This window comes from Mobula birostris, chromosome 20, assembly GCF_030028105.1.
Source record: "Mobula birostris isolate sMobBir1 chromosome 20, sMobBir1.hap1, whole genome shotgun sequence".
In the NCBI taxonomy this organism is placed as follows: domain Eukaryota; kingdom Metazoa; phylum Chordata; class Chondrichthyes; order Myliobatiformes; family Myliobatidae; genus Mobula; species Mobula birostris.
This window is the reverse complement of record NC_092389.1, coordinates 63,440,151-63,455,688: the sequence shown is the minus strand read 5'-3', so window position 1 is coordinate 63,455,688 and position 15,538 is coordinate 63,440,151. Positions and strand designations below refer to the sequence as shown.

The 15,538-nt window shown below is 45.6% G+C and overlaps 1 protein-coding gene across 1 annotated transcript in view; it reads left to right on the top strand.

The window, feature by feature from the left end:
• The window catches only part of LOC140185039 (uncharacterized), a 113,136-nt gene that overhangs the window by 14,387 nt on the left and 83,211 nt on the right, over nucleotides 1-15,538 (top strand). The gene's annotated exons all lie outside the window — the stretch shown is intronic.

Genomic DNA, 15,538 nt, shown 5'->3' with positions numbered 1-15,538 from the left:
AGGGTTTCAGCTAAAGGTCAGGAGTGCTGGAGTCTGTGAACGGCTGCTAATCTAACATCAGACACGGGTCACACTGTCTCTGACCTGCCTTCTTCAGTGCGGAGATAAGACAATGTGTGCAGAATCGTCGGGGATAAAATCGATCTGCATGAACAACAACGATCGGTGCTGATCCCGATTCCAGTCGCTGACGGGGCCGGTTTCACTGATTTAACCGTGACTGACCAGGTCTCCGGAAACTCAGTATCTGATGGGGCCGAGAAGGGAGACACAGGGGAGCAACACAGACAAAATACTGGAGGGCTCAGTAGGTCAGGCAGCAAACATGGAATTGAACAAGCTTTGGTGTTGTGCCGAGACTGTTCTACAGGACGAAGCGGTGCCCCAGTTTACGACGCGTCTCAGAGGGAAAGCAGGAACAACTTAGTAACCTGAGACTGAGTGGCTCCGTTAATGGATTAATTCCGCAGCGCAGTTCAATTCGATAACTATCGTCAGCAGATCCGTGGACAGTGGTTCAGGTGATCAGACCCAATTATTGACCGACAGGCAGTGAGATCCGACTGTGACAGACTCCACAGGGAGACATGAAATACAGGACCAGGGGTTCTCTCTGATCAATAACTCAGAAACAGTGAACTTCACAATGTAAACCCATCCCAGTCACAGCTTACGGGAGAGCTTCCTGTCCCCACACCGACACAACTCCGGATAAGGTGGCATTGAAGGCAAGAGCAACGTCCGAGTCGATCCCGTGAGTTAGATGACAGACAGGAGTTTAGTTCCGCTTGTCATTAAATATGAAATGTCAGAGTGTTGAACTGACAGGATCAATATCTCTGACGGATATTTGTATAATTATCATCAAGTTAGAAGCTTGTCAAATGATCATAAACAGATTCACATGGGTTAACGCACAGAAATACCAAACATGAATTGTTCTGCTCACTCACCAGGAGCTCCAATGACGGCAATGGACACGTACAATATTTTCTGCACACTGTAGTAACTATTCAACATTGCAGACGTTTTCTCTGTCCAGTGATTTGTCTCCCTGTGCTACAGGCGATCTCTCGGAATGAAATGTTAAGCCAGCACATACCTGGGGTTTTTAATACCACTTAGCGACTCCTCAGGAACACATTTCAACAGAGTTAAAAATAACTGTTTTTAAATTATTTACAAACCAATTTCGTCAGGCAGGTGCAATCTCTGTGGTGACAGATTGCGATTAAAGAATTAACTGATATAATGTTTGTACTATTCGTGTGCATTAGTTTGTGCCAAAATGTGACTGAACCTTCCGCGATGCCTTATCAATTAAATGTGCTTCCACAGTAGGTATGTACTGTAATAGAGCCATTTGAGAGACACAGAATATTGAAGTAAATTATGTATTAATAGCTTGTGAAATTGTATTGAATCACCTACTGTTACTATTCACCTTGAGACTATAAACGCGTGGAATAATTTGTGCTTGGGGGACTCTAAGGAAGGGATCTGTTTGTGATGATGCATAAACACTTTCATATCCACAAAACCCTCCAACATCGTCAGTGACTCAGTCACAGTCAGAACATTTCCGTGCTCACCAGGACCCACCCTTAACCCTAATACATGGCCATAAAGCTCAGCAGTCTAGTAGGGGGTTGAGTCTGTTTTAATCATATCACCACCTGTGTGTTAAGGAACACTGCGGAGAGCTGGAGAGGCGGATAAGGAACTGCCGTTCTGTGTAGCGTGTTTCCGTGTCTCTGTGTGGATCAACCCATTGTTTCTGCCTGACCCGGCCTGCCTCTACACGTATCCATAGACATCCAGTTCAATTTATCCCCTCGGTTCAGTCCCTTCCCCTCTGTCTCCGTAAACTGCACATGCTCCCGACCTCTCGTTTCAAACACTTCACAAAATGGCTGCCTGAACCATAAAAATCAAGAACAGAGGTCAAAATTCAAATTGCATTCATTATTAATCTATGTACAAATGAAACAACCTTGAGATTCGTCAGAGCTCCAAATCAGCAGACACACTTGCATATTGGATCACCTCAGAGCAAAATCATTTCAAATAGTTCACAAAACGGCCGTCTCCATCTTAGAAAATAGCAAGAACAAACTTCAACTTTCAAAATGCATTTATTAGTATTATCTCTAAACAAAACAAGTCTGATAGTCGTCACACCTCCAAATCCTCAGAACCCTGAAATACATACACACCCCGAATGTACGCTCCAAAACCACCGAACCCCCAAAATCCGTATGCACCCTGAAATCCGCCGGCATTCCCAAATCTCTCCACACACTCAAATGTGCTCCGAAATCCGTGTGCATCTCTGAGTTAATGTTTGCCCCCAATCCGCATGCACCCCCAACATTAGCTGGCAAACACCCATTCCTGTCCACATTCCCAAATCCATGTACATCCCCCATATTCTCCAAAACACTCCTAAATGAGCGCATATTCTCAAATCCGTCTGCACCCCCGAATCCTTTGCGCATCCGAACCCACTGATTCTCCCACATGCACATTAGCCTATCCCAGCAAAAGAATCATTTCAAACAGTTCACAGAATGGCTGCTTCCATTTTAAAAAGTACAGATGGTAAAGTTCGTATCGCGTTTAACTATAAACGAAACAACCTGGAGATTCGAAACACCTCCAAATCCAACAGCTCCTCAAAGTCATTGTTCACCCCCGAATCCGTCAACACACCCAACTCTCCATATATCTGCAAATCAGTGTACACCCATAAATCTCTGCTCACCGGAAAACCCTCATTCAACTTTCAAATGAGTGTGCACCCCAAAGCAACTGACACCCCCAAAATACCTGTGTACTCACACATTCGCTGGCAAACTCCGAAATATTCGCACATCCCCAAATCCTGGGGGTGGGGGGGGGTGGGTTGTAGGAGAAGATGGTGGCGCGACGCAGCGCCCGCGGCCGCTCCGAATGATATCGTATGTGTTAACTAGGGGCCGTGCACAATCCTGATTTGATGGAGACAGACGTGAAGAAGCACGGATGAATACCTGGAGAAACTTCTGAAATGCCTGCTTCGTTGCCGCTGCTACTGTGCGATCGAGAATCTCCGGAGGTGAAGGCCCCAAATCCTTGGCTTTGCCTATTGCCTGTTGCCGGGGCCGGGGTCGAAGCGCTCGGCAGAGATGGGTTTCGGTGCTCGGTGTCGGAGGGCTGGTCGGAAGCTCGGAGTTTTCGGACGGACTCAAGAGTCGGCTGTGGTCGGGTGCTTCCAGGATGCTGCATCGGCAAGTTTGCGGCGCTGGAAGCTCATGGCAGGAAGAGTTTTTTGTCTTCCTTCTACCGTCTGCGAGAGATGATGGGACTTTCGAGAGACTATGAGACTGTTTTTTTAACCATGCCCATGGTCTGTTCTTCATTAAATTACGGTATTGCGTTGCACTGCTGTAGCTATATGTTATAATTATGTGGTTTTTGTCACCTTTTCAGTCGGTTTGTCTTGTGTTTCTGTGATGTCATTATGGAGGAACAATGTATCATTTCTTAATGAATGCATTACTCGATGACAGTAAAAGAGGACTGCGTGTCCTCATAATCTAATAATATAATCTAACCCCAAATCAGGGGTACACCTACACATTAGAACCATAGGACCATAGAACACTACAGCTCAGAAAACAGGCCATTCGGCCCTTCTAGTCTGTGCTGAAACTTTATTCCGCTAGTACCATTGACCTGCACCCAGTCCATGACACTCTAGACCTCTCCCACCCATGTATCTATCCAATTTATTCTTAAAACTTAAGAGTGAGCCCTCCTTTACCACGTCAGATGGCAGCTCGTTCCACACTCACAGCACGCTCTGAGTGAAGAAGTTCCTCCTAATGTTCCCCCTAAACCTTTCCCCTTTCACCTTAAAGCCATGTCCTCTCGTAGGTATCTCTCCTTATCTAAGTGGAAAGAGCCTTCTCGCATTTATCTATCTTTACCCCTCATCATTTTGTAAACCTCTATCAAATCTCCCCTCATTCTTCCACGCTCCAAGGAATAAGGTCCTAACCGGTTCAATCTTTCCCTGTAACTCAACTCCTGAAGACACGGCAACATCCTAGTAAATCCTCTCTGCACTCTTTCAATCTTACTGTAGTTAGGTGATCAGAACTGCACACAATACTCTAAATTTGGCCTCACCAATGTCTTATACAACCTTACCATAAGATCCCAACTCCTATACTCAGAACTTTGATTTGTGAATGCCAGGATGCCAAAAGCCTTCTTTACAACCCTGTCTACGTGTGAAACGACTTTCAGGGAATTATGTATCTGAACTCCCAGATCCCTTTGTTCCTCCGCACTCCTCAGTGCCCTACCATTTACTTTGTATGTCCAACCTTGATTGTCCTTCCAAAATGCAACACCTCACACTTGTCTGCATTAAATTCCATCTGCCATTTTCTGGCCCATTTTTCCAGTTGGTCCAGATCCCTCTGCAACCTTTGAAAGCCTTGCTCGCTGTCCAAAACCTCCAATCTTAGTGTCATCAGCAAACTTGCTGATCCAAATTTATCACATTATTATCTAGATCATTGATATAGACAACAAACAACAATGGTCCCAGCACAGATCCCTGAGGCACACCACTAGTCACAGGCCTCCAGTCTGAGAAGCAATCATCCACTACCACTCTCTGTCTTCTCCCACACAGCCAATTTTGAATCCAGTTTACAACCTCTCCATGGATACCTAGTGTCTGAACATTCTGATCTAACCTCCCATGTGAGACCTTGTCAAAAGCCTTAGTAAAGTCCACGTAGACATCATCCATAGCCTTTCCTTCATCTACCTTCTTGGTAACCTCCTCGGGAAACTCTGCAAGAATCGTTAAACACAATCTACCACGCATACAGCCAGCTGACTATAGTTAATCGGATCTTGGCTGTTCAAATACTTGTATATCCGATCTCTCAGAACACCTTCCAGTAATTTACCTGCTACCGATGTCAGGCTCACTGGCCTGTAATTACCTGCTTTACTTTTGGAGCCTCTTTTAAACAACGGAACAACATGAGCTACCCTCCAAACCTTCGGCACCATACCCGTGGCTGAGGACATCTTAAATATTTCTGCCAGGGCCCCTGCAATTTCTACACTAATCTCTCTCAAGGTCCGAGGAAATATCAGGCCCCAGGGATTTATCTACCTTTATTCGCCGTAAGGCAGAAAACACCTCCTTCTCTTAAAAATCTCTAAATGTTTTATTACACTGCTGCTTGTTTCCCGTCCTTCCACCTACACTATGCCAGTTTCCAGAGTAAATACTAATGCAAAAGAAAATGTTTAAGATCTCTCCCGTCTCGTGAGGCTCCACACATAGACGGCCACTAAGGGGACAGATTTTGTCCCTTACTATCCTTCTACTCTTAATGTACTTGTAGAAACCTTTAGAGTTTACCTTCACATTATCTGCCAGAGCAACCTCATGTCTCCTTTTTGCATTTCTGATCTCCCTCTTTAGTATTTTCTTACATTTTCTATATTCTGCAAGTACCTCATCTGTTCCTTGTTGCCAATACCTGCTATATACCTCTCTCTTTTACTTAACCAGATCGACAACATCCCTTGAAAACTAAGATTCCCTATGTCTGTTAACTTTGTCTTTAATCCTGGCAGGAACATGCAAACTCTGCAATCCCAAAATTTCGCCTTTGAATGCCTAGAATAAATACTAAACACATCCTTGCCATAAAACAGCTTTTTCCCAATCCACTCTTCCTAGATCTGTTCTCAACTCCTCAAATTTAGCCCCTTTCCAGTTTAGAACCTTAACTCGTGAACCAGGCTTATCCTTATCCATAATTAACTTGAAACTAATGACATTATGGTCACTAGACCCAAAATTTTTGCCTACACATACTTCTGACCTGTCTAGTTCCCTAATAGGAGATCAAGTATTGCATCCTCTCTCGTTGGTAACTCTATATATTGATTTAGAAAACTTTCCTGAACACATTTGACAAACACCACGCCATCTAACCCTTTCACAGTATGGGAATCCCAGTCAATATGTGGAAAGTTAAAATCCCCTACTATTACAACCTTCTGTTTCTTACATCGGTCTGCTATCTCTCTACAGATTTGCTCCTCCAATTCTCTCTGACTATTGGGCGGTCTATAATACAACCCTATTAGTGTGGTCACATTTTTCCCGTTCCTCAGCTCCACCCATATGGCCTCTGTAGACAAGCCCTCCGGGCTGTCCTGTATACGCACAGCTGTGATATTCTCCCTGACTAGTAATGCCACTCCTCCCCCTTTCATCCCTCCCCCTCTGTCACCTCTGAAACAACGGAACCCCGGAGCATTAAGCTATTAGTCCTGCCCCTCTTGCGACCATGTCTCACTAATGGCAATAATGTCGTAATCCCACGTGTCAATCCACACCCTAAACTAATCTATTTTACCTACAATACTCCTTACATTAAAATAGATGCACCTGAGAGCACTTCTATCACGTACAAACCTTTGAATACTGTCTATATATGCAGTCCTCGCATGACCTTTATCCTCCTCCACCTCACTATCTGCTCTAACACTATCTGCTCCAACACCCTTCCCCTACAAATCTAGTTTAAACCCCTCTGAGCAGAACTAGCAAACCTACCCGCAAGGATGTTCGGCCCCCTCCAGTTCAGGTGCAAACCGTCCCGTCGTAACAGGTCCCACCATCCCTAGAACAAAGCCCAATTGTCTGCAAACATGAAGCTCTCCCTCCTGCACCATCTCCTTAGCCACGTATTTAGCTGCATTATCTTTCTATTTCTAACCTCACTAGCACGTGGCACGGGTAGCAATCATGAGTTTGCAACCCTGGAGGTCCTAACCTTCAACTTTGCACCTAGCTCCCTATACTGTACTCTCTTTGCAAGACCTCATCCTCCTGCCTATCCACGTCATTGCTCACTACATGGACCACGACATTTGGCTGCTCACCCTCCCTCCTGAGGGTACTGAGATCGCGATACGAAATATCGCGGACCCTGGCACCAGGGAGGCAACAGAACATCCGGGATTCTCGATCTCTCCCACAGAACCGCTTATCTGTCCCCCTAACTATGGAATCCCCTATTACTACTGCTCTCCTCTTTTCCCTCCTTCCTTTCTGAGCTGAGGGTCCAGTCTCGGTGCCAGAGACGTGACCACTACATGCCCCTGGTGGGTCGTCCCCACCAACAGTATCCAAACTGTATACTTATTATTGATGGGAACGGTCACAGGGGTGCTCTGCTCATTCTGTCTACTCCTCTTCCCTTTCCTGACAGTCACCCAGCTTCATGCCTCATGACTTTTAGGGGTGACTATCTCCCTTAAAATCCAGTCTATTTCTTCCCCTGCCTCACGAATGACCCGAAGTTCATCCAGCCCCAGTTCCAATTCCCTAATTCGGTTTGTCAAGAGCTGCAGCTGGGTGCACCTTTTACAGGTGTAGTCATCAGGGACATTTGTGCTGTCACTGACTTCCCACATACTGCATACGGAGCACTCGATTGTCCTAATTGCTGCCACCATTACCTACTCCTAAGTTACTTTAATTAATTAAAGGAACTTGGAGAGGATGCAGTGGGGATTAGGGATGTGGTTGTATGGGAGAGGCTGCAGAATGGTTTCGGGTGTGATTGTACTGGAGAAGGTGCAGAGGGAATTGGAATGTGATTGTATAGGACAAAGTGATTGGGATGCGATTGTCTTGTACACAGTGCAGAGGGGATCAGGCGTGTGATTATACTGAAGAACATCAAGTCAAGTCAAGTCACGTTTTATTGTCATTGAGACCATAACTGCTGGTACAGTACACGGTACAAACGAAACAAAGTTTTTCAGGACAATGTTGCTACATGAACAATACAAAAATTACACTGAACTACATAAAAAAAACACAAAACTACACTAGACTACAGATCTACCCAGGACTGCATAAAGTGCACAAAACAGTGCAGACATTACAATAAATAATAAACAAGACTATATGCATAGTAGAGGGCAGTAGGTTGGTTTCAGTCCAGGCTCTGGGTATTGAGAAGTTTGTTGAGTTCGGGGAAGCTGTTACATGGTCTGGTCGTGAGACCCCGAATATTTCGGTGCCTTTTGCCAGAAGGCAGAAGGGAGAAGAGCTCGTATGAGGGGTGCATGGGGTCCTTCATAATGCTGTTTGCTTTACGGATGCAGCGTGTGGTGTAAATGTCTCTAATGGTGGGAAGAGAGACCCCGATGATCTTCTCAGCTGACATCTCTATCCGTTGCAGGGTCCTCCGACCAGAGATGGTGCAATTTCGGAACCAGGCAGTGATGCAGCTGCTCAGGATGCTCTCAATACAACCTCTGTAGAATGTGGTGAGGGTCGGGGGTGGGAGATGGACTTTTCTCAGCCTTCGCAGAAAGTAGAGACGGGGGTATTAGGAGTGTGGTTTTATCAGTTAAGTTCCAGAAGGGATGGGGTTTGTGATTGTACTGGCGACGGTGCATGAGGGATTGTTTGTGATTGTACAGCAGAGAGTACATAGGGATATTGGAATGTAATTGCATAGGACAAAGTACAGAGGCGATTGGGGTGTTGTTGCATGGTAAACAGTGTAGAGCGCATTGAGTGCGTGATTATGTTGCAGAAGGTGCCGAGGGGAATTTGGTTGTCGTTGTATGGGTTAGGGTCCAGAGGATACTGGGGTTGTGATTGATAAGTCTGTGGTCTAAGGTAGAAGGAGTAAATTTTAGGAAACCAAGCACATTTGTGTTTAACATAGTCCCCTCCTACATGTACTCACATAGTCCTGCTGTCGTGCAGCACACGGGTCTCTTCTTTGCACGAGTGGTCCGCAGCAGGGCTGATGGACAGGTTCGTGGCCTAAGGTGCAGCTCGCCTTACATGCACCTGCAGTTCAACTCTATGAGTAAAAATGCAGAAAGGAAGTTAATAACGTCTTCTTCTACCATAGGCCACCATCTTATCAATCACCCCTGCCGTGGACCACTTCTGGAGGTCCACGACGCCGACTTCTACAAAGAAGGGATCCGTACGCTGCACGACCGCTGGAATAAGTGTGTAACTGTAGGAAAAAAAAAAATAAATGTGCTAGATTTTCTAAAATGGACGCCTTCTACCATAGGCCACGAACTTATCAATCACCCCTTGTTTTGGAGAGAATGCAGAGAGGATTGCGGGTGTGACTACATTGGAGAGAGGGCAGAGGTGATTAGGAGAGTAATTTAATTGAAGAGCATGCTCAGGTTATTGGGATGTGATAATATTGGAGAGGGTATGGAAGAGATAGGGTGTTGTTGTAATGGAGTGGATGCAGAGGTGTTTGGGATGTGATTGTATTGCACAAAGCGCAAAAGGGGACTGAGCGTGAGATTACGTTGGAGAGGACGCCGAGGGGATTGTGGGTGTGATTGCACTGCAGACGATAACGAGGGCATTAATGAAGTGGTTCTATGGGAGAGGGTAGAATGGATGGGGATGTGATTGTACTGGAGAAGTTGGAGAAAGAATTGGAATGTAATTGTCCAGGACAAAGTGCAGAGGGTATCATATCGGGAGTGTCAGTATTGTAGAGAGGTTGTTGACGGGATTTTGGATGTGATTATATTGGAGGGTGCCGAAGGTATTGAGGTGTGTCTGTATTTCAAAGAATGCAAAGGTGATTGTCTATGATTGTATTTGAGAGAGTGCAGAGGGGATTGTCTGTGATTGTATTTGAGATAGAGCAGAGGGGATTGTCTGTGATTGTATTTCAGAGAGTTCAGAGGGGATTTGCAGTTATTGTATTTGAGAGAGTGCAGAGGGGATTGTCTGTGATTGTATTTGACACAGTTCAGAAGGGATTGGCAGTGATTGTATTTGAGAGAGTGCAGAGGGGATTGAGTGTGATTGTATTTGAGAGAGTTCAGAGGGAATGTGGGATATGATTGTACTGGAGATAGTGCAGGGACGTTTGAGGATGAGTTTGCATTGAAAAGGTTGCAGAGGCCAACTGAGTGGATTAGTAATGGAGACGATGAGAGGGATTTGTAGATCTGGTTGTTCTGGCTATGGTACAGGGTTAATAAACTAGAGCGTGGGGTTATCCACATACTTGCGAAATATAAAGGCGAGGACTATGTTATAATCTGAGAGTTAATTCCAATATTGCCGTTGCAGAGTATCAATATCCTTCTGAAGTGTTTTGTCTCTGTTGTACCGAAAAGATTAATATAAATCCTCCCGGAAGGGGGAGAGGATGGCAGCGCCACAGCAGCGCGCGCGGCCACTTCGGTGATGATGCCTGTTATCTGTCAAGTAGGGGACGGTGCACAATTCTGATTTGATGGAGACAGACGTGAGCGTACGGAGGAACATCTGGAAAACTTCTGAAATGCCCGCTTCGCTGCCGCTGCTACTGTGTGGTAACCGGAATCTCCGGAGCTGAAGGCCCCGAAATCCTCGGCTTTGCGTGTTTCAGCAGCCGGGGTGAGGTCGAAGGCGTCGGCAGAGGATGGCGCTCGGGAGGCTGTATCGGAGAGTCTGGTCGGAAGCTCGGAGTTTTCGGACGGATGGACTCAGTGTCGGCTGTGGTCGGCTGCTTCCAAAGTATCGGCAAGTTGACGGTGCCTGGAGGTTTATGGCAGGGAGTTTCTCCCTTTTGCCTCCTGTTATCGGGGACTAGGGAGTCGATCGACTCGGGACTTTGAGACTTTTTTTTTACTGTGCCCATGGACTTTTTTCATCAAATTATGGTATTGCTTTGCACTGCTGTAACTATATGTTATAATTATGTGGTTCTGTTAGTGTTAGTCTTGGTCTGTCCTGTTTTCTGTGAGATCACTCCAGAGAAACATTATATCATTTCTTAATCTATGTATGTATTTCTAAATGACAATAAAAGAGGACTGAGTGTTCTCATAATCTAAAAAAAAAAATCATATCGGGTATACTCATTTACAAAGCACATTTCATGGTCGGTGTTGAACAGATCAGGCGGATGAACCGACCTGGAATAGCTGTGAGGACTGGGATGTTACCGCCGTGACAGAAACACGACTGAGCGAAGGGCAGGACCGAGAGATGACTATTCAGCGATATTGGTACTACAGTTGTGTCACTAGGATAGAGGTTCAGCCGAGCGAGAGAGGTGTAATATCAGCATTTAGAAATGACATTTTGGCGATAACGTCCTGTGAGGCCATATGGGCAGAACGTAGAAGCAGGGCACTCAAAGGTACTCTACTATATGCTCCAATAGTCAGCGGGAATGACTACTGGGAGACCATGCGGTGAATCGCTCCATGGAACTATATGAAATACTCCAGTTGTCCCCGTGAACGAAATGTTACCGTCCAGTTTATCGCAACTTCTCCGAATCTTAATCGTTTCGATTTGGGTGCCTCTCATTCTACAAAAGTTGCAAGCAGTAAAGTCCCTGCCAGGCCAGACCTTTTGTGTTACCCAGGCCACTTGTCTTGGCAACATCCTGTCAAAACTCTTTCCAGTTTAAACACGTGTCTCTCTCCTTCACACAAACAACCACAAACACAGACACACAAATACACACACATGCACACTTCGCAACACCCCCACCTCCACGCACACACACATACAGCACAAACTCCCAGCTTGTCCATATCTTGGCTGCTCCTAATGTCACAGAGCGGCCAGCCACTGGAACAACCCGCGTGGGAAAAACACCTGGGAGATTATGCGGTGACTCAGAGTAGCTGGAGGCAGAAATGGCTTGTGCTCAGGACGCGACTTTATTAATTAAATAAAGCACATAAGTGACCGGATATTTCACTGCGCTAATCACCTGCTCCCTGAATTTCGACTGAGTCACCGCGTAAATAAACGTGTTTGTGCAGCAGCTGAAATTCCTCAGCAAATACCCGACGAGGTGAAAGATCCATTCAGAATCAGTAAAATCGAATCCTTTTCCTGCGACCTGATAATATATGACATTTACAACGTATGTCATCCACAGAAGGATGAAGCTGCCGGAGAGGGTGAAGAGTAAAACCACAGACCTCCTCCTGCTCTCCATCTCCGGGTCACTGCGGTTCTCCCCTTTGCTCTGACCCTTCAGCCCCTTACGGACCCGACTGGCCACTAAAATGTGTCTGACTGTCAGAGCGTTCAACAGCAGAATTATGCCGAAAGGGAGGAATGGAGTTAAAACCGTATCTAGCCGATCGTATCCCACCCACCCTGGGTCAGTGAAGACACGGTCCCTGTATGCACAGAACCACGGTACATTGTCGATGATCTCTCTGGATTCTAACGTGAAGTACCGTGGCACGTTTTTCAGACAGAACACTACGCCGGTTGTTGTCAGAACCACAGCCGCAGTTTTCCCGGTGCAATATTTTGTTTTCAGCTTCTGGCAGCAAATGGCGACAAACCGATCAAAGGTGAAAGTGACGGTGAACCACATAGAACAGTCTGCGGCTGTGAACCTCAGGACTTCGATAACCGTGCAGACAGGGGTAATATTCAGAAAACTCCACGTTAAGTAATACAGTTTGATTTGAAGACAAATGACCTCGGTGACAATGGTCAGGAGATCGGCCGCTGCCATCGCCACCAAGTAGCGAGTGGTGCAGGTAGAGAGGCCGCACTTTCCCCGGGACAGGATCACAATCGCCGCTGAATTCACTGAAGAGAGAGAGAGAGAGAGAGACAGACAGATAGACAGAGAGAGAGAGAGAGAGACAGACAGACAGATAGACAGAGAAAGAGAGAGAGAGAGAGACAGAGAGAGAGAGAGACAGAGAGAGAGAGAGAGACAGAGAGAGAGAGAGACAGAGAGAGAGAGAGAGAGAAGACATACGGCATTAGTGAACACGTTCTCCGGGAATTAACACAGGTTCGGGTTTCAGATAAATGTCGGTAGTGCTAGAGTCGCTGAACGGCTTCCGCTCAAAAATCACTGGTCACACTGTAGTCTTCTTCAGTGTTAGGAATAGACGAATTGTGCCGAATCATCGGAGATTAAAACCGAGCTACATGAGCACCAACAATTGTTTCTAACCCAATTCCAGTCGCTGGTGGGGCCGGTTTCATTGATTTAACAGTGACTGGCCAGGCCTCTGGAAAGTCAGCATCTGAGTTGGCCGAGAAGGGATACAGAGGGGAGCAAAGCTCACAAAATGCTGTCGGACCTCAGCGGGTCAGGCAGCATTCATAAACTTTAACACACTCAGCTTTTCGAGCCGAAACCCTTCTTCAGGGTGAAGTGGTGACTCAGTTTACGACGAGTCTCATAGTGAATGTTGAGACATCTTAGTAACAAAAGGTATATTTAATGGATTAACTCTACAGCTCAGTACAATTCGATGACACAGTTCAATCCATTGACCCTATTTCAGTTGATCGGACACAATTATTGACTCTGAGACCCTACAGGGAGACGTTAGTACAGAAGCAGGTGCAGGTTCACACCGATCAACAACTCAGAACTAGTGACACAATGTGAAACTCTCCCAGTAACACGCTCCCGGAGAGCTACCTATCCCTAGCACTGGTACAAATTTGGACAAGATGCTATTAAAATCCCCCCCATCAGGCCTTCCCAGAGCACCGCCTGTCCCAAACACTGATACAACTCTGGGCAAAGTCCCACTGAATTCCACCCCCCCACCCCCACCCCAGGCACACCGTCCCAAAGGGCTACCCTTTCCCGGTACAGGTAAACTCTGGAAAAGGGCAGATTAAAGGTCACGTGTTCACTCTGATCAATAACTCAGAAACAGTCAAACACACGATGTAAAACTCTCCCAGTCACACATTGCCGGAGGGTTGCACGCCGCAGCACTGGTACCACTCCATGCAACGCGTCGTTTCAGGCAAGAACAACGTCGGAGTCGATCCCTTGAGTTACGGTCTTATGGTGTGAGAGCTGAGGTATAAATATAGCTTCATTTAACATTAATGTGAAAAATAAAGATGTTCAATTGACGGGATCGTTATCACTGAAGTATATTGGTCCAATGAGCATCAAGTTGGAAGCTGGTAAAATAATCTCACACATGTTCACCCAAGTTAACACACAGAATACAAAACATAAATTCTCTGGTCACTCACCGAGAACTCCAACGACGGCAATGAACACGTACAATGATCGTTGCACACTCAGATACCTATCAAACATTGAAGACATTTTCTCTGTCTAGTTATTTGTCCCCTGTACTATAGGCGATCTCTCGGAATAAAATGTTGAGGCAGCACATGTCTGGGGTTTTTAATACCATTTAACGACTCCACAGGGACTGATTTCAACACAGTTAAGAATAAAGATTTTTAAATTATTTACAAACCGATTACAGTATGTCAAACAGGTCCCAGTGTGACAGCTTATGACTAATTTAGCGAATTATTTGTGAAACTACGGACAATGAACATTGTGATGTGACTGATGGCTGTAAATTATGAGTAGCATTCATCCAGCATAGAGGACATTGCTTCAATCGCCATTTGACCCAGCTCTCCACTTCATCTTCTGTCGGTACGGCTTTCATCCATCGGTTTATGCGATCATCTGAGTGTTAAACGGTGCTCCAATCTTATGCTGCACCAATTGTGATCGCAGCTCATCTCACTACAACCTTATCTCTCACGTCTGATTACCAGCAACTATCATCAGCTTGTTCGTGTAAGACGTACCAAACTTGTCACTGGGTCAAAAATATGTCAACGTCCATTGAGATACACATATGGTCTCAGAAAATAAAATTCGCTGCCCTCTGTTTGTCTGTCAGCCACATAGAACAGGGAAAGGTAAAGCGCAGGAACAGACCCTCCAGCCCACAGTGTCCGAGCCAACCATGACACCACATTCAATGGAACCGACACAAGATGCGTCGTCCTGCACTCCTTGCAGTCCATGTGTCAACCCTCACAACGGTAATTAGAGTTCTCAGATTTCAGAAGATCTTAGACCATTTGTGATAGTTAACTTGTCCTACAAAGCTCTCTGTACCTTCAGAAGTGTCACATAAATTATATGTGCGTCCAATGCAAATATGCACTTCAAATAAACCAGTAGTCGAACACAGCTGATTGAAGTAAAATATGTCGTTGTAGTTTAGGGGACCCTACTGAGAGGGTCTTCAACAAAATGCCTGTTTGTGGTTGTAAATAAGACCATAAGCTCAGAAGACCATCCCATAAAGCAGCAAAATTGGGACGCTTAGGCATATAAAATATCCTCTCCACATTCACTCTATCGAAGCCATCTACTATTCGATAAATTTCAATGAGGTACGCCTCATTCCTCTGAATTCCAGTGAATACAGGCCCAGAGCCAACATATGTTTATACTTTATAATTTATGTTTCTGATGTGATCAGCCATTCAATCCTGGTCTCATTTTCCTGAACCCACTTTCAATCTTCTCCAGTTTCACTATCTCCTCCCAAAGATAAAGGCCCAAACTGCTCACAATACTCCAAGTGAGGCCGCACATGTGCTTTATACATTTTCAGTATTTCACCCTTTCGTTTTATACTCTAGTCCTCCTGAAATGAATGCCAATAT